Here is a 19,831-nt window from a genome sequence, read left to right on the forward strand (position 1 = left end):
AATAGATGTATCCTTTGCTGCCTTGATACCCACAATCCTGTGTGTTCTATCCTGTGATGGTTGATCAAATAAATCATTGAATATTTGCTTAGTTATCACCAAAGCTCGTTCTATTTAGAGGGCAGTCATGGCCTAATGGATAGAGAGTCGGACTTTCGGATGCAGGCGTCTTCAACTGAACAATGACCGTTTACCAATTTCTCTTGGAGCTGTGCCGCAGCAGAAATGATTCTGTTTGCACCATGGTCACTAATTTCATCCACTGTTCACATAACACTGAATAAGGTTATCAATTCCTCACATCGAAAACACACATCTTCAGAGACATTAGGCTTGTTCGACTTCATGTGGCGCCGCAACGATTGGCTGCCGCCTGTCAAAATCAATGCATTCTGGTTAGAAAATTTGTCCGACTTTGATCGGCATTGCAGCCGCCTTACAATCACATGTGCCATCAAAGTACCACGAGAGCAAAACGAGACCAGTCGCCGAGGTCAGGCGCTGTGAAAACCTTGATACACCTTGATAATGACACACTTTATTCTCGTTGGTTAGATTCAGTGATAAGCACGATGTGTTGCGTGCTTATTCTAACAATTCAATTCAAATAACGCTGACAACTCTGTGTTTTATAACAGTAAAAGCATTTTTAGTCTAGTTGCACTGTTATATTGAGTCACGTTTCAAAACACTGATAAAGCATATACCTCCCTTTAAATAGCACATGTTAATGTTGAACTTATTCATGAACACATGGAGCTGTATTAAGCAGGATATAAAAGGTGTTTCTGTTGCTTTATGAAAACGTTTCTGAAACATCTGTGTATTTGACAAATATTGCATATAATTCACTTATATCACATCTGTGATAGAGTATGCGAACACTGTGAGAGCGTCATTACCAGGAACAGAAAGTGTCCGACTTGACGTCTCTGCTTTTAATTCCGCCCCGACTGCAAGCGGCTACTCTCTCCAGCCGGTGGCAGGCAAGTGTAGTGCATCTCGAACAACCTAGTCTTCTCAAGCAAGTAACTGCAGCGCTGCCATTGACTTCCGTAATGTGGGATTACAAATTTATTTAAATGTTTAATTTAGATCCCTATGTAATAGTGTACAAACTGAAGAAGTTATATACATTGTATTTAGCATTTATGGTGAAGATGATGACATCAGATGAACGATTCAAGAGGTCCCTGCCAGTTCCTGTTCTCTTATTGTAAGTGAAATGAGCCAGACGACGGAGACTCTTGCCTTTTGTTTGTAATTGCTCTTGCTGCCCCTGCCCCCGTCTTTGGGCAGTTAGGCTGATTAGATTAGGAGTCGTTAAATGGGGCAGTATGCTATACCTGAATACTTCATTTGCATGTCTTAAGGTTGTCACCCAGGTGCTTGGGTTCCATTCCTAAGCACTGCCCCCTAAATGTATATAAACTACAATGTATCACTGCTTTAAGTTAGATTTTCGATGACTACAGCTACCGACAGCTTGTGTTCTCAATAAAAGAATCCTGCTGAAGATACAACCTGAAGTCTCCTGGTCTTCACTTCTGAGTTGCCTAAACTTTAGAAGACATAGGTTTACAACAGTAACCATGAAAGAAAGGCATTAGAGGCTCTTGCTCTCGTTTGGGTCACTGAGTGCACGCGCGCATAAGAGTCCAGCTCTTAACAGTGTAAATAACTCAGAATGCATGAAATGACATTAGACCACATTAAGTGCAGCATATTGCAGTGACCAGCGTGTTGCCAGTGACAACTGATAAGTACCGCACATTAGCATGAACTAGCACAAGCATTTAACTGAAACAACTAAATGAGCCTAAGCAACACGGATAGCCTTAGCAACACGCATGTTGCCAATAACCTGAGAGCATTAAAAGGAACTTAGCTTGTAAAGACGTTTGAGAGAGCGAAACAGCAGCTGTGATGTGGATGCTTAGTCTCTTGATATCCTTCTTGGGGATGAAGTTCCCATCTGAACTTGATCTTGAGTCAGTCACATAACTCGTGGAGTCCATAACAATAATGTAGCAAAGCGTGACGTAATGCTACCTCAGTCACTTCCGAATCAGGCAGTTTATGATCAATGCGGTGAATTCATGTGTTCAAGTTAACGAACTTAAATGAATCAGAGGTGAGTCCATTAGGGAAACGAATTCCACTTCTCTGAATTCCCGATTATTAGTGATGGTGTTTTGCCTGCTGAATTCACTATTTAATTAGCTATTGAGCAATGCGAAAACTGCTGATAATACTGAGGTACCTTATATATGAATGCTTAAATAGGTGTCTTATTCCTATAGGTAGATGGGGATCAGCTGAGAGTCAGCTGATGCAAGCTTGACTAACGTGACCTGCCAGAACTAACGCTTAAGCTTGATATTTGTCTCATTTTAAAAGAATAAAAACTGAGATGAAAAAATTACTTAAGTCAGAATTTTTAACTTTACTATGGTAAAATAAATGTTCAGCGATATCTTCAAAATATTTTTGAATTTTGGCACACCTTTTTTTCTATATAATGTTGATATGGTAACTAATAAATACTGTAAATTTTGTTATGCTAGCATGTGTAGAAATATTCAAACCTTGTGTGTTACAACTAACCCTGCTTTACTTTGTGCCCCACGCTCCCCTATATGTAGCCTAGAAGTGCGCAAATAGCCCTTCCTTCATAATCACTAAAAAGGTGTCATTTAGTTCAGTTCATCGTGATCTCACAAAGTTCCTTTATAAATCAATGAACCTTATTTACAGTGAGGCAAGTGCGCAGGGAAAAAAAAATCTGGCGTTTAGTGGTGAGTGAATTCAGACTAACTTGAATGCCTTGACCAATCACAGGCGTTCAAGAAATCAACAGGTATTTCTGTGATTGGCTACATTGCTCAGTGCTACAAAAACACAAATAGAATCTACTGGTGATTTCCAGAGCGCAAACACAAATATGCACTGGAGTCTTTACCAAATCTGTTTTGTCAGTATCCTATTATTACAGCTTTGACTGCGTGAGAAAATGGATGTGTAGCGCGAGCGTGAGAAAAGTGTCAATTGCGCGAGTCTCATACTGAATGCGTGAGAGTTGGCAGCCCTGCATGTTCACGGTTTACGAAACACTGGAAGAAAAATATAAACATTCAGTTGGAGTCTATATGTATCACTAAAGGGAACTGATATTCCTCAGAAAAGTTTCTCCCTATAAAATAGTAGCCTATAAATGCAGCGCTGTTTTGTCAACAGCAGTAACCAAAGAAACCTAAGCGCTACCTAATGGCAGAGAATGAATTTGCTTTTTCAGTTAGCCCATCGGTTTTGTGCAGGTGTAAAAAACGGACCATGGAATTTTTTATTTTTTTTTGCTCTAAATCTTGAACTTATACAATGTAATTAAAAAAACCAAAAAAAAAAAAACCAACAACGCATGCTCGCATGTTTAGCATCTTTGTTTGGATTGTAATTAAATGGAGTGGCCTCTAATCTAATGGCTACACATTTTTAAGACTAATGCAGTAAGTACACAAGTCACTGAGTAAAGAAAAATGCTACAAGACAAAACTAGTTGCAAGGCTAATTGTTGTAATATTAGTGCAATTAAAAGTGAACAAACTTTACCCTAGATCAATCAATACAAAAATCCTCAAATGGGTTACACCGGAGTATAAAAATGAAAGAGCATAAAGACATAATACAAATAGGCAAAATAAGAAAAGGAGAAATAGACCGAGTAAAAAGGCTAAGAGCAAAAATGCAAGCACAAAAAAAAAAAAAAACAGAATGAACCCCCCCATTAACAAAATGCATACTATGTAACAGCAAATGCAATAGAACAAGTCAAAAAAGGAATGAATAAAGAAATAAGTACACTCAACCTAAAACGGGCATACAAATACAGAGTGCAGAAGTACACCATACAAAAGGGCCAAATCAAGAGAGGCCCAAGGACAGGAGAATCTTTAACACTGCCAGTACCTCACAGGAAGAAAGCAAACAATTAAAACCTGCATTTCTAACTGATGTTCCTAGAGGTGCAATAGGAACGCTGTGAGCTGCTTGTGAAAATCAGAGCCATCGGTGAACTGAATTTAGTCCTTTATATTTGACAGATGAAAAACAGTGAGCAGTAAAAGGACATTTAAGCAGGGTTTAAAATTTAATCAAATACGCAGACATGTGGAATGCATCAATTCAAAACTCAAACAGTCACAAGAGTTAAATTGACATTAACAAGCAGTTATCAATGCAGCCATGAATGAACCCTGAAACTCTTTAGTGCACACATTGCTAGACAGATCTCGAAATTGTTGACAGTTTGAGATGACATTTTAAAAAAAAAGGACAATTTCTGCATATGATGCTATAGCATAACTTGCATCAAAACACATTTACTCTTATCAATTCCAGTTTGTACAATCAGCACAACATTGAGGATGTTGAACATTTCTTAATGTTCCTCACCCATTTCCAGCAACAACGAAACATTTGAAACTGCAATGAGCTTTTAATCCTCAAGCTCACAGATCGCTTTTTGAAGAAAACAAGAATCAAGTTCCTTCAGAACGTGCCAGCATGAAGTCTTAACTGAAATGGAGAAGGGAAAAATAAAAAATTTTTTAAAATTAAAAAAAAGATACTAGCGTTAAACTGAAACACAGTTATGAAAATACACATTCACAATAGACACCGAATACTCTCCTCTGGGGTGATTTCTCTTGATACAGCTCTTAACATCCAGGTCACACACACACAAAACTCACCTGTAGCTTTCTAGAAGCCCTTAGACCTTGATTAGTTGGTTCAGGTGTGTTTGATTAGGTTGAAGCTGAACTCTGCAGGACTGATGTTGACCACTCCAGGTTAGATGTTTTAGTACCATTAAACCCTAACCCTAACTATAGAAGCAGAGTAAATAATTACAAGAAAAAAAAGCACAATTAAAACAATGCCAGATAAAAAAAAAAAAATTCCCACTCACAATGATTTCAATCTCGTGCAGGTTACATGCTCTCCAACCTCCATCTTACACTGACAATCCTGTGAAACTTCAGCTCATGAGCATTTATATTCATGGACACAACCATTGATGGGGATGCAAGCAACCAGGAATTACATTCACCAAACAACCAAATCTCAAGATTATTACAAATTCTTTACATGCCTTAATCAACAAATTATTATTCAACAGCCATTTATGCATAGTTCCAGTAACTACATTTTAAAACAACAAAAATCCATTTTATGCTCTACTTTGGTTTCTCCCACATCCCATGATGCACCACAGCACAGATATAAGAGTTAATTCCAGAAGCTGGTTTTTCACCTGGTTCCAGCAAGGGTTTAATTATTGGGCTCTAAAACGCCTCATTTGTAAGTTGCTTTGGGTAAAAGCATCAGCTAAATAGTGATGGCGAAGTGAAGCGTTCTGAACCAGCGAAGCTTTCAACACAATTGTATCGGAAAAAGGTTCATTACTCGAAACTTTTTTAAAATGGTTTATGCTGTGGCCATCTAGTGGTCATAAAAATAAATAACACCTTCCAAAGTGTCATGTTCCATTACAGCCAGTGGTTTCACATCTGGTTCTACAACTGATTCTTTGTTTATTATATTTTATATGAATAATAGTCATTGTCAAAGTTATTCATTTGTGTTGGTGTACAGGCACTAAAATAAGTAAAGTAAATTAAACAGAAATTCATAAATTAAATCTATGATCTGTTTATTGTAACTCTGCCTCGGTCCTTAGATTGTTATTTCATGGCCAAAGTCCATTTTTGAACTCAATATATAAATGACGATAAAAAAAAAAAAAAAAAAAAACAATGCTACACATTATAACGTACGATAACGTAAAGGAAATGGTGCTGAGGTTCGCCTGCTTGAACCAGATACTGAAGCAGTCACGTGGTTTTCAGGTGAATGAAGCTTCAGACGTCATAGATCACATGCTTCCGGCTTCGCTACTATTCGGACGCTCCTGCTTATTGCTCTGCGCTTCGCTCCCTATTTATGCACTTTTCTCAGATTTCTCTAAGATTTTAACTTCAGCATATCAGCACAGTGCTCAAACAACAGTTTTTAGAAAAAGAAGACTCTTTGCCTCCCACTGCCACCAGTTTACATTCCGGAGACAGGAAAACACAGCTGCTTACATTCAAACAGACGGGAAAGAAAATGCCCCTTGTGGAATCTACTTGCTGCATGAACTGCCACAGACTTCTACAAAGGATTGCGGTTCAGAGGTGCAATAGGAACGCTGTGAGCTGCTTGTGAAAATCAGAGCCATCGGTGAACTGAATTTAGTCCTTTATATTTGACAGATGAAAAACAGTGAGCAGTAAAAGGACATTTAAGCAGGGTTTAAAATTTAATCAAATACGCAGACATGTGGAATGCATCAATTCAAAACTCAAACAGTCACAAGAGTTAAATTGACATTAACAAGCAGTTATCAATGCAGCCATGAATGAACCCTGAAACTCTTTAGTGCACACATTGCTAGACAGATCTCGAAATTGTTGACAGTTTGAGATGACATTTTAAAAAAAAAGGACAATTTCTGCATATGATGCTATAGCATAACTTGCATCAAAACACATTTACTCTTATCAATTCCAGTTTGTACAATCAGCACAACATTGAGGATGTTGAACATTTCTTAATGTTCCTCACCCATTTCCAGCAACAACGAAACATTTGAAACTGCAATGAGCTTTTAATCCTCAAGCTCACAGATCGCTTTTTGAAGAAAACAAGAATCAAGTTCCTTCAGAACGTGCCAGCATGAAGTCTTAACTGAAATGGAGAAGGGGAAAAAAATAAAAAAAATTTTTTTAAAAATTAAAAAAAAAAAAAGATACTAGCGTTAAACTGAAACACAGTTATGAAAATACACATTCACAATAGACACCGAATACTCTCCTCTGGGGTGATTTCTCTTGATACAGCTCTTAACATCCAGGTCACACACACACAAAAACTCACCTGTAGCTTTCTAGAAGCCCTTAGACCTTGATTAGTTGGTTCAGGTGTGTTTGATTAGGGTTGAAGCTGAACTCTGCAGGACTGATGTTGACCACTCCAGGTTAGATGTTTTAGTACCATTAAACCCTAACCCTAACTATAGAAGCAGAGTAAATAATTACAAGAAAAAAAAAGCACAATTAAAACAATGCCAGATAAAAAAAAAAAAAATTCCCACTCACAATGATTTCAATCTCGTGCAGGTTACATGCTCTCCAACCTCCATCTTACACTGACAATCCTGTGAAACTTCAACTCATGAGCATTTATATTCATGGACACAACCATTGATGGGGATGCAAGCAACCAGGAATTACATTCACCAAACAACCAAATCTCAAGATTATTACAAATTCTTTACATGCCTTAATCAACAAATTATTATTCAACAGCCATTTATGCATAGTTCCAGTAACTACATTTTAAAACAACAAAAATCCATTTTATGCTCTACTTTGGTTTCTCCCACATCCCATGATGCACCACAGCACAGATATAAGAGTTAATTCCAGAAGCTGGTTTTTCACCTGGTTCCAGCAAGGGTTTAATTATTGGGCTCTAAAACGCCTCATTTGTAAGTTGCTTTGGGTAAAAGCATCAGCTAAATAGTGATGGCGAAGTGAAGCGTTCTGAACCAGCGAAGCTTTCAACACAATTGTATCGGAAAAAGGTTCATTACTCGAAACTTTTTTAAAATGGTTTATGCTGTGGCCATCTAGTGGTCATAAAAATAAATAACACCTTCCAAAGTGTCATGTTCCATTACAGCCAGTGGTTTCACATCTGGTTCTACAACTGATTCTTTGTTTATTATATTTTATATGAATAATAGTCATTGTCAAAGTTATTCATTTGTGTTGGTGTACAGGCACTAAAATAAGTAAAGTAAATTAAACAGAAATTCATAAATTAAATCTATGATCTGTTTATTGTAACTCTGCCTCGGTCCTTAGATTGTTATTTCATGGCCAAAGTCCATTTTTGAACTCAATATATAAATGACGATAAAAAAAAAAAAAAAAAAACAATGCTACACATTATAACGTACGATAACGTAAAGGAAATGGTGCTGAGGTTCGCTTCGTTTGAACCAGATACTGAAGCAGTCACGTGGTTTTCAGGTGAATGAAGCTTCAGATGTCATAGATCACATGCTTCCGGCTTCGCTACTATTCGGACGCTCCTGCTTATTGCTCTGCGCTTCGCTCCCTATTTATGCACTTTTCTCAGATTTCTCTAAGATTTTAACTTCAGCATATCAGCACAGTGCTCAAACAACACAGTTTTTAGAAAAAGAAGACTCTTTGCCTCCCACTGCCACCAGTTTACATTCCGGAGACAGGAAAACACAGCTGCTTACATTCAAACAGACGGGAAAGAAAATGCCCCTTGTGGAATCTACTTGCTGCATGAACTGCCACAGACTTCTACAAAGGATTGCGGTTCTTGAAACAAAGTTACTTGCTGGACCTCCAAAACAGGTGGAACACACAGCAGATCATCATCACGGACCACCGCAGCATACAGCCGGTGAGTCCTATGAATCTAGTGAATCTCAACAGTTTATACAAAGTGTAGAAGAACAAGCTGATCGACAGACTAATCGATGGCACAAATAGGGAGCGAGACCCAAAGGCACTCGAGACATCAGATTGTCACGAGTATCTCGTATTGCTGCGGTAGCATCCTCTACCCCAGATACGGCTATGACAAGACTTGTAAACACTGGCATTTTACAACCCCCTATACATCTTGAGAACCGATTTGAAGCATTAATGAATGTGGGTGAGGAATCTCCAAATGTGACAAAACATGGATCGTATCAGCCAGCAGCTAACATCGCTACTAACAGGTGCTCGAGGTCGAGCAGACAGCGGCACTCAGCTCAGAGCGCAGCCGAGCCCAGGACTCTGATAGTGGGCGACTCTATTATCAGAAACATCAGTAGCAGGACTACAACTACATGCTGCTTTCCTCAAGCAACCGTCTCTGATGTGAACAAGGACCTTCAGCACAAGACTGCAAATCGAATCATCATCCATGTGGGGAAGAACGATATTCGGAAAGAGCAGTCAGAACTGCTTAAGAAGGATTTCAGTGAACTCTTTGAAACACTTCAAAGAATTGAAGTTCAGTCGTTCATCAGTGGACCACTCCCAGCAAGGGGAACTAACATGTTTTCACGGCTGCTTGGGCTGAATACATGGCTACAAAGAACCTGCAGTACAAAAGGAGTCAACTTCATCGACAACTTCAATATTTTCTGGGGCCATAGACAACTGTTTAAACTGGACGGCTTCCACCCAAACAAACTTGGTGCGAGAGTGCTAAAGGACAATATCTATTTCTCCCTCCGTCATCCTTCAGTGGTGTGTGCCAATCCACTCGGCCTCAATGGCACACACACACCTGGACAGAATATGAGTGACCACAGGACTTCATGTCAGCCTCAGAGTCATCTTGTGGTTGACACATCCCACAGGGACACTGATAACACCACGCAGCCAAAAAAAACTTTCCTCATGGAAACTATCCTGTTTCTGTTTCTGTTTATTTCACTTTTAAAGCACACATTAATACAACCTGTTTGTTGCCCAAGGTGCTGTACAAACAAAGTAAAACAAATAAAACCAAGAAAATATACAGAAAATAAATACAAAATAAACACTAAATATTCAATGACACCCCTCATTTCCCAGTAGAATCAAAAGCCTGAGATAATAAATGAGTTTTTAACCAAGTTTTAAATGTAAATATAGTTGGAGCTGCTCTAACATACAGGGGTAATGAATTCCACAGTCTAGGTGCAATTACTGAAAAGGCCCGATCACCCCTAAATTTTAATCTAGACCTAGGAATATTTAGAAGCAGCTGATCAGAGGACCTAAGGGATCTAGTAGGCGTGTGTCGTTTCAGAAGGTCTGCAAGGTACGGAGGTGCCAAACCATTTAATGATTTAAAAACAAACAATAAAAGCTTAAATTCTATTTGGAAACGTACTGGCAGCCAATGAAGGGAAAATATAACTGGTGTAATATGGTCTCGTTTTCGAGTACCGGTCAACATCCTGGCTGCTGCATTTTGGACTGCCTGCAAACGCAACAACGCTTTCTGGGTAACTCCTATATAAAGGGAATTACAATATTTAAGCCTTGAAAAAATAAAAGCATGGATGACTTTCTCAAGGTCTTTAAAAGAGAGAAATATCTTTACCTTAGCCAAAAGTCTCAAGTGGAAAAAGCAGGATTTAACGACAGCATTTATTTGTATGTCAAATTTAAAAGCTTTATCAAATAAAACACCGAGGTTTTTCACCACCATCTTATTATACGAGGCCAGAGGGCCAAGGTTAACAGTCTCACTCTGCCCAAAGATAATAATCTCTGTTTTGTTTTTGTTTAATTTTAAAAAGTTTAAGGACATCCAGTCTTTTATATCATTTAAACATTCTAAAATAGGAGTTAGGGCATTCTTATTATTTTGTTGTAATGGTAGATATATCTGCGTATCATCTGCATAACAGAATCCTGGCTGAGCCCTGCCCAACGAGCTCTTCACAGACAGACTGTGACATACTACAACAGCTCCAAGACTCAGCACCCAAGGACAACTATCTGGAAAACAACCAGGGAAGCCAGGACAACATATCACAGCCACCGGAAACACCAGAGCCAGAGCCCCGCTCACCAGACACACTATCCCTCTCTCCAGAATCTCCACTTCTAAGCTTCTCACAGAAAATGGAGGAACTGGTGTATGCTGGGACCAAACTCTCCCACTCGTTCGCTGCAAGCCCCCAGATATCAATTAAAAAACGGCCGGCCCCACAACCACCAAAGACAACAGGCCCAGCTCTCCCTCCTCCTCCTGTGAGAGCTCTCCGACCGCTGCCACAACGTCAGGGCCCAAACCCTCCTCCATCGGCTGTAGGTGAACTAAAAACAACTGATAACAGCTCTCAGTGATACAGTATGTGTCGGGCCCCAGCTATATTAGCAGCAACACAGAACAAGAACAAGCGGGAACCCAGTGTGCCTGTAGCTTTCTATATTTCTGTTTTATCACGTGATAGAAAATCTAAGGCCTTCTCAAGCCGTACGGCTGACCCATCTAATCTGCGGCCTGTAATGCACCAATCTAAGATTGCTGTAGAGACAAAATGTAATTCAAGTTAGCATTTTTAAACATTCGCTCACTAAAAAATAAATAATTTCTGATCAATGATTTTATAACCACAAACAACCTGGATTTTATGTTTCTAAATGAAACATGGCTTGAAGACAGCTGCAGTGCAACAGTCCTCAATGAAACAGCCCCTCCTAACTTTAACTTTACAAGTGTCTGCAGGACTGTTAGGAGAGGTGGAGGTGTAGCTGCTCTATTTAAAGATGTTTATCAATGCAAGCAAGTGTCATTTGGTCAGTATTTGTCCTTTGAATATCTAGGTATTGTGCTGAAAGGTGCTCCACGCATTCTGTTTATCATTATTTACAGGCCTCCAAAATACTCTCCAGCCTTTGTTGAAGAGTTCACAGAACTGTTATCAATGATTTCCTCAGAGTTTGACTGTTTTACTATTGCAGGGGATTTTAATATTCACATAGATAATACAGAAATCAAAACAGCAAAAGAAATTATTACTGTTTTAAACTCTTTTGATCTGATCCAGCATGTGCATGAACCCACACACAATCGTGGACACACTCTAGATTTACTCATCAGTAGAGGTCTAAACATTTCATCCATTGTTGTTAAGGATGCACTATCTGATCACTTCTGTATTTTCTTTGATATATTGATCTCTGTTACCACTGAATCTAGATCTGTCTCTGTCAGAAAGAGATGCATTAACGAGAACACTAGTGCGCTATTTATGAAGGCTATATCTTTAACACCAAGCATTTCTGCAGACTCTGTTGATCTTCTTCTGGATTCTTTTAACTCAAAAGTTAAGAATGTTATTGATGATATTGCTCCGACAAGGGTCTGCAAGAAGAATGGCAGACAAAAATCACCATGGAGAAAATCAACAGCAGTTCAGAGTATGAAAAGACAATGCAGAAAAGCTGAGCGGATGTGGCGGAAGACAAAACTTGAAATTCACTATAGCATCTATAAAGACAGCCTTCATGCTTTCAATGTGGAACTAGCCACAGCTAGACAGACCTTCTTCTCAAACCTTATAAACAGTAACTTAAACAATTCTCGCACTCTTTTTGCTACTGTGGAGAGACTGACAAACCCCCCAAGTCAGATACCCAGTGAAATGCTCTCCGACAGTAAATGCAATGAGTTTGCTTCCTTCTTTTCTGAGAAGATCAATAATATCAGAAAGGAGATTGGCATATCTACTTTTGCAGAGGTCACACAGATTCGACCGCAATTTCAAAAAGAAGTGACTATGTCTGTTTTTGAAGCAATTTATTGCAAAATTTTTAAAGAAATAGTACAGCACCTTAAATCATCAACCTGCTATCTTGACACACTTCCCACATCTTTTTTCAAAAGTGTGCTTAACTGTTTAGAAGCAGACCTCTTAGAAGTGGTGAATGCTTCACTTCTTTCTGGGACTTTTCCAAACTCCTGAAAACTGCAGTTGTTAAGCCCTTCTGAAAAAGCGCAATCTTGATAACACAATGTTGAACAACTATAGACCAATATCAAATCTTCCGTTCATAGGTAAGATTATTGAAAAGGTAGTTTTTAATCAGCTGAACAACTACTTAAACTTAAATAGATACCTGGACAATTTTCAATCTGGTTTCCGAACACATCATAGCGCAGAGACAGCGCTTATTAAGATAATAAATGATATTCGCTTCAATTCTGATTCAGGCAAAATATCAGTTCTGGTATTACTAGATCTTAGTGCTGCGTTTGACACTGTTGATCATAACATACTTCTAGAGAGACTGGAAAACTGGATCGGGCTTTCTGGGATGGTACTCAAATGGTTCAGGTCATACTTAGAAGGGAGAGGTTATTATGTGAGTATAGGAGAGCATAAGTCTAAGTGGACGTCCATGACATGCGGAGTCCCACAAGGCTCAATTCTTGTTTAGCCTGTATATGCTCCCACTAAGTCAAATAGTGAGAAAGAACCAAATTGCCTATCACAGCTATGCTGATGATACCCAGATTTACCTAGCCTTATCTCCAAATAAGTACAGCCCCATTGACTCCCTCTGCCAATGCATTGATGAAATAAACTGTTGGATGTCCCAGAACTTTCTTCAGTTAAATAAGGAGAAAACTGAAGTCATTGCATTTGGAAACAAAGATGAAGTTATCAAGGTGAATGCATACCTTGACTCTAGGGGTCAATCAACTAAAAACCAAGTCAAAAATCTTGGGGTGTTTCTGGAGACAGACCTTAGTTTTAGTAGTCATGTCAAAGCAAATACAAACTAAATCAGCATACTATCATCTCAAAAACATTGCAAGAATTAGATGTTTTGTTTCCAGTCAAGACTTGGAGAAACTGGTTCATGCCTTTATCACCAGCAGGGTGGATTATTGTAATGGTCTCCTCACCGGCCTTCCAAAGAAGACCATTAGACAGCTGCAGCTCATCCAGAACGCTGCTGCCAGGATTCTGACTAGAACCAGAAAACTTGAGCATATTACACCAGTCCTCAGGTCCTTACACTGGCTTCCAGTTACATTTAGGATTGATTTTAAAGTATTTTTACTCGTTTATAAATCTCTAAATGGCCTAGGACCTAAATACATTGGAGATATGCTCACTGAATATAAACCTAACGGACCACTCAGATCATTAGGATCAAATCAGTTAGAAATACCAAGGGTTCACACAAAACAAGGGGAGTCTGCTTTTAGTTATTATGCCGCCAGCAGTTGGAACCAGCTTCCAGAAGAGATCAGATGTGCTAAAACATTAGCCACATTTAAATCCAGACTCAAAACTCATCTGTTTAGCTGTGCATTTGTTGAATGAGCACTGTGCTACGTCCAAACTGATTGCACTATGTATAATCACTTTCTATTCTTAAATGTTTTAAATTCTTTTAAAATCAATTTTTAAATCACTTTGTTTTTATTGTTGTGATTATTATTATTTTTAATTTCTTATGACTATTTCACTTCCTTTTATGTAAAGCACTTTGAATTACCATTGTGTATGAAATGTGCTATATAAATAAACTTGCCTTGCCTTGCCTTGCCTTTTCTCAAAGTGAATCAAGCTCCGATACAGTGCTTCAATGTGAAATATTTTGTTTTTTTGATACAAACTTTGAAGCTTCGGTGTTGAACATAACATCACTATTGCTAAATGAATAAATGTAAAAGTCAAATGTGCTGGGTTTGACTGAATTATAAAAGTAAAGTAAAACAAAGTAATGCACACTGTAGACAAGCTCAACTGACTGTATAAAGTTTCACAATTTATGTTCACATTAAAAATAGAAAGATCCATTAACTCTTCAAAGTAAAAAAAATAAAAATAAAAAATAAATAAATAAATAAAAGATAGGGAAGTTCACATATTGATTTTATATGACATTTTATTTATAAGGGTCATTCCATGAAATCGGTGCCTTTTGCATCCCTAAGAAATAATCAAACATAGATTTAATATAACAATGAATAAATTTGCAATTTAAAACATAACAATACTATGTATTCTTTCATCAATATTACATTAAAAAAGTAAATTAAATATTATTTTAAATAATATAAATCGCATTTATGCTGATAAGGGTAAGGTTTTTGGCCTGTCCCTCACTATGATTTTTCTTTTTCAGCAGGACATTTAATTTGCGAAATGAAGGCAAAATTATATAAAAATCACATTTGCATATTGTTTAAAATATAGTCTCATTGTTAAGCAATGTTTTTGTCACAAGTATGCATTTTTTCTATAAAATTTAAATCTTTAATCTAAAGTCCCCTGATTTCATGTCAATCCTGTTATCCTCATCAAAAAACCTAGTATCTGTAATTGGGGACACTTATTTTCCAGCAATATCATCTACATGATTGCACAGATACTATTTAAACTGAACTGAGCCGAACAATGACATAAAAAAAAAAGGGGAAGTAGTCAGTCAACTTAAACAGGCATGAATACAAATGATACAAGACATAGCCTGTAAAAGTCAAAAGCAGAACAGAATATACACTCAGGATCTATGTTTGTATGTTTATACAACAATAATACAAGATTAAAAGGCATACATACAAAGGGATATTTATACAAGTGGGATAAATGATTAAATACAGGCAAAAAAAAAAAATGCAAAGAGCATAGAAATTCAAACAGGCTAAAGGAAATAGCAGACGTAAAACAAATACAAATATGGTACAAAGAATGTGAGGAAAGGGCAGAAAAATAGCATAGAATAAGACAAATACAACCTGCAACTAATACCAAAGGTAGTCAAAGCATATGAAAACAGAAACACATAAGGCCGTAAAAAAGATTTATTAAAAAAAAAAAAAAAAGCCATTAATAAATGTTTGAAATGTTAAATAAATAAGGAACTAAGTTCATTTATAGTCAAGTCAAGTCAAGTCACCTTTATTTATATAGCGCTTTTACAATGCAGATTGTGTCAAAGCACTTAACAGTATCAAATTGGAGGATAGAGTGTCAGTAATGTATAATGATAAGATTAAACACTCAATTTTCAGTTAAAGGCATTTCATTATTGAATTCAGAGATGTCATTGTCTAGCTCAGTTTAGTTTAAATAGTAGCTGTGCAATCAAATCGGCGATAATCGCTAGAAATTAAGTGTCCCCAACTGAGCAAGCCAGAGGCGACAGCGGCAAGGAACCAAAACTCCCTCTGTGACAGAATGGAGAAAAAAAAACCTTGGGAGAAACCAGGCTCAGTCGGGGCCAGTTCTCCTCTGACCAGACGAAACCCGCAGTTCAAAAGTTTATATTTCTATTTTAATTTTGTTGCAATTTCTAACAATAGTAGTATTATGTAGTTAGGTATTTTATTATATTTTAGTTATTTTGTTATTTTTGGTTGATATATCTAGGGATATATCTCTGGGGGTCATCTGGGTGTCCTGGTCTCCGCTGACGATCAGGGCTGTAGACATCATCTCTTGGTGCTGATCCACCATCTGATCGGATACGGACTGAGAAACAGACTAGGAAAGAAACAAACAAATATTAGCGTAGATGCCATTCAACTGACGATGTAACGAGTACATCGTGTGTTATGGGGAGTGTTCCCGGTTCCGGTTGATCTAATTAATGCAGCCTAACAATCCTTTAACGGATTTGAATAATAGAAGCGTATTAATGCGTTATGTGTAAGCCAGGCTAAAAGATGGGTCTTTAATCTAGATTTAAACTGACAGAGTGTGTCTGCCTCCCGAACAGTGTTAGGTAGACTGTTCCAGAGTTTGGGTGCTAAATAGGAATAGGATCTGCCGCCCGCAGTCGATTTTGATATTCTAGGTATTATCAAACGGCCAGAGTTTTGAGAACGCAGCGGACGTGGAGGACTATAATGCGATAAGAGCTCGCTCAAGTACTGAGGAGCTAAACCATTCAGGGCTTTATAAGTAATTAACAAGATTTTAAAATCTATCCGATGCTTGATAGGGAGCCAGTGCAGTGTTGACAGAACCGGGCTAATATGGTCATATTTCCTGGTTCTAGTAAGGACTCTAGCTGCTGCATTTTGGACTAACTGTAGTTTGTTGATCAAGCGTGCAGAACAACCACCTAATAAAGCATTACAATAGTCTAGCCTTGAGGTCATAAACGCATGAATTAACATTTCTGCATTTGACGTTGAGAGCATTGGTCGCAATTTAGATATGCTTTTGAGATGAAAAATGCAGTTTTACAGATGCTAGAAACATGGCTTTCAAATGACAGATTGCTATCGAACAGCACACCTAGGTTCCTGACTGATGAAGAAGAATTGACAGAGCAGCCGTCAAGTGTTAGATAATATTCTAGGTTATTACATGTGGGGTTTTAGGTCCGATAATTAACACCTCTGTTTTTCAGAATTTAGCAGTAAAAATTATTTGTCATCCAGTTTTTATATCGACTATGCATTCCGTTAGTTTCTCAATTTGGTGTGTTTCACCGGGCATGAAGAAATATAGAGCTGAGTATCATCAGCATAACAGTGAAAGCTAACACCATGTCTCCTAATAATATCTCCCAAGGTATACAGCATTAACAAGCAGCCAGTTGTTCAGAACATGCAAATGCCTAAAGAAAAGGGACACATGAAAGGAACAGTGCAAATGCCGTCAAATAAAGCAGAAAATCCCATTTAAAAAAAAAATAAATAAAAGTAATTATAATAATACTAATATTAATAAAATAGGGTACAAATTTTCACAAAGATGCAATATTTTAAGGAGGGTGGAAATAATGAAGATGAAAGTCGTTTTTATCTATATACTGTGACGGGAGGAGCCAACGACAGACACAGTGGGTGTGGCGTCAGGCCTCGGAGAGGCTTTTATTAAACAAAATTACTAAAATAAAGTGTCCAGGGGAAGAAGTGTCCAACAAAACGGGGGTGATCTGGTGTCCTCGTTGTGCTGCGGGGCTCGTGAAGGAGGGCAGTGTTCAAAAGGGGAAGGGTCCAGGGAAGGGGCGGAGTCCGGTGGCCGCACGCGCTCCCACTCGGGTCCGGGGCGCGAGGGCGGCGGCTTCATCACAGCGGCGGCTCTTACACGTCGTCCGCGGCCTTTGGCAGGACTTGTACGGCCCGGCATCCTGGCCCGACGGCCGTAATACGGGTGCGGCGTTCTCCCGGACCGCGGGTTCTGCAGCTCACATCTCCGGTGGCGCGATGTCCCTCTATGCACCCTTCCTGGACCCACGAGGACACCAGCGTGCATGCACGGGGGAAGAGACCGGTCTCTCGAGGAGAGGCGTGCTGGGCATTTAACAGCAGCGGTGATGAGGCTTCATTCAGTCCAGCTGTGCCTCATCACACGCCACCAGCCCGCGTTGATCCCACGCCCCTCCTCTCATCCACCCACTCCAGTCGGGAGCCTGGTGAAGGGCGGCGAATAAGGGACGGGGTGGTGATGATGATGAGGGGGAGGGCCACCGATCCGTCACAATACCTAAACATAACGCCCTCCAATTAGTACTATATATACCAATTTTCAGCTCTAGGACCTACCAATCAGAAGATATAGGGGGTACCAATCATCGTTTTTATATACCCTATAATATAATCCAAATAGACTGCACACTGTAATATAATCTAAATAGACTGCACCCTATAATGCACCCTATATAGACTGCACCCTATAATGTAATCTAAATAGACTGCACCCTATAACGTAATGTAAATAGACTGCACCCTATAATATAATCTAAATAGACTGCACCCTATATATACACTGCACCCTATAAGGCACCCTATATAGACTGCACCCTATAATGTAATCTAAATAGACTGCACCTTAGATAGTGCGCACCCTAAATCATTTACACAAAGATGCAATATTCTAATGAGGGTGGAAAATGAAGATGAAAGTCATTTTTATCTATATACCTGTCACATATACAGCCGGACACAGAGGTAGGTAATAGAGCAATGATGTTTATTGAACAGGATGCGAGTGGTAGAAGAGAAGGGGAATCCTCGGGGAGCACACTTGACCACAGTGACAGACGATCTGGTGGGAGAGGAGATCACAAGCAGTAGAAACAGGAGGTAAGGCGCAATGGGTAAGTATTATAAGGTTTTCTACTCAGCGAGATGGTTGTAGGAGTAGAGTCCATGTCGTGTGTACAAGATCAGACAGAGGATGAACTGTGGCATGTGCTTTTATGCTGAGTGAGATGAGGGTGGTGATGAGCTGCAGGTGAGCATGATTAGAATTCAGGTGATGCGGATCGTTGTGATTGACGAAGGTGAGGGTCTGGCCGATCCGTGACAATACCTAAACCTAACGCCCCCCAATTAGTATATATACACCAAGTTTCAGCTCTCTAGGACCTACCAATCAGGAAATATAGGGGGGTACCAATCATCGTTTTTATATACCCTACAATATAATCTAAATAGACTGCACCCTATAATGTAATGTAAATAGACCGCACCAAGGATATTATAGTTTTGAATTTTTAAATTAGTTTTTATTTTAATATCGTTTTCAAATTTCCTATAATTTTAGTTTAGTTTTAGTTAGTTTCATTAATGGTTTTGTTAGTTTTAGTTTAGTTTTTATTTTGTGAACACATTTCTATTTAGTTTTTATATATTTTAGTTTTAGTAATTATAGTTTAACAGAGTTAATGGAACACTTCCAGTGTAGACCAAACCAAAACATTTAATTTTAGCAAAGTTGAATGTTTGCAGTTTACAGTTAACTCTTGTGCAAACCTCTTAATGACAATAAAATAATTCTTTACAATTCAACAAAAATCTAAAATATGCAGCTTATATGTTGTTTTACGGTGCGAAATTCTATACACCTTCTACCTTATTTTATTTATTCTCAGGTAAGGTAAAGAAAGTCGAATCTGTCCTATCCTATAAGCATTTAAATTTCATACTCACAAAATAGGTCTCAGAAGACTTCTCTGTGGTCTGTTCTTGCTCAAGTCTATAAATCAGACTCTTCAGGCAGGCGAGCTTCTTAGTTATAATTAAATATAGTTTTATTGTATATAGGTTAAATACATTACAAATAAAATATAAAAACAGAAATAAAAACTAAGGTTTACAAGCTCGGTGTTCTTGTCGTCTCACTTTCGGCATCTTTCTTGGCAAGTTTCTTGGCAAGGCAAATCTGGCACCGGAGAGCTGTCATGCAGAACCAGCATCTGATTCTCTTCGTCGT

General features: G+C 38.5%; 1 long non-coding RNA gene across 1 annotated transcript; it reads right to left on the reverse strand.

Annotated features, from left to right (window-relative positions):
- Positions 1-6,653: 6,653 nt before the first annotated feature.
- Positions 6,654-7,237, reverse strand: LOC131540442 (uncharacterized). The gene is made up of 3 exons (XR_009271271.1): positions 7,200-7,237; positions 6,979-7,114; positions 6,654-6,789 (listed from the first exon to the last, which is right to left on the reverse strand). It is a non-coding gene; the product is annotated as an uncharacterized LOC131540442 (long non-coding RNA).
- Between the last annotated feature and the right edge of the window lie 12,594 nt (positions 7,238-19,831).

Source organism: Onychostoma macrolepis, chromosome 05, assembly GCF_012432095.1.
Source record: "Onychostoma macrolepis isolate SWU-2019 chromosome 05, ASM1243209v1, whole genome shotgun sequence".
NCBI classification, from domain to species: Eukaryota; Metazoa; Chordata; class Actinopteri; order Cypriniformes; family Cyprinidae; genus Onychostoma; species Onychostoma macrolepis.